The sequence below is a fragment of the Octopus sinensis genome, linkage group LG1, assembly GCF_006345805.1.
Source record: "Octopus sinensis linkage group LG1, ASM634580v1, whole genome shotgun sequence".
Classification (NCBI taxonomy): domain Eukaryota; kingdom Metazoa; phylum Mollusca; class Cephalopoda; order Octopoda; family Octopodidae; genus Octopus; species Octopus sinensis.
This window is the reverse complement of record NC_042997.1, coordinates 164,203,704-164,204,384: the sequence shown is the minus strand read 5'-3', so window position 1 is coordinate 164,204,384 and position 681 is coordinate 164,203,704.

Genomic DNA, 681 nt, shown 5'->3' with positions numbered 1-681 from the left:
TCCGATTCTATTATACTTCTATTCTTGACTTCTCCAACCATCATATTATAAGCTAACAAACTCTTTTTATCAAATACAATATAAACATTTATTGTTTCATAATGGAGAATATGACTGCCAATAATACCAAAAAATTTCTAGAGTGCCAATACAGTATTTGGCTATGAATAAATGAAGAGTCATATCTCTCTATATTTAGTTTTTCTGTAAAACTAAGTTCTGTGCATGAGATGCTGAAGGTGACATATTAAAACACAAACAAGTATATGTGGAGGTACAATTAATTCCATCCCAAACTGAGGAAAATGGCCCACATGGTGGCTTACTTTTATAATGAAATACATACATATAGATATGACCATATATTTAATTATTCATAAGCCACGCTATAATGGTATTCTTGTAATTAGCATCAGACCATCAATTTATACCATTATGTAAAGGAATTGTGCTGCTTCTAAATATGCTAATTATCTACACCTACACATTTACAGTATTGTATGTCCACACAGTCATTCTCTTACAATTATGAAAAAGAGTTGTGGCGTGCCTAAATATGCTAATGTCCTGTACCTATTCATGTGCCATATTCTATAACCATTTTGTGGTTTACTTGTTAATAATTTGGCAAGGAAGTCAAATGAGACCAAAACAAGTTTGGAGTTGCCACCCATATTTTCC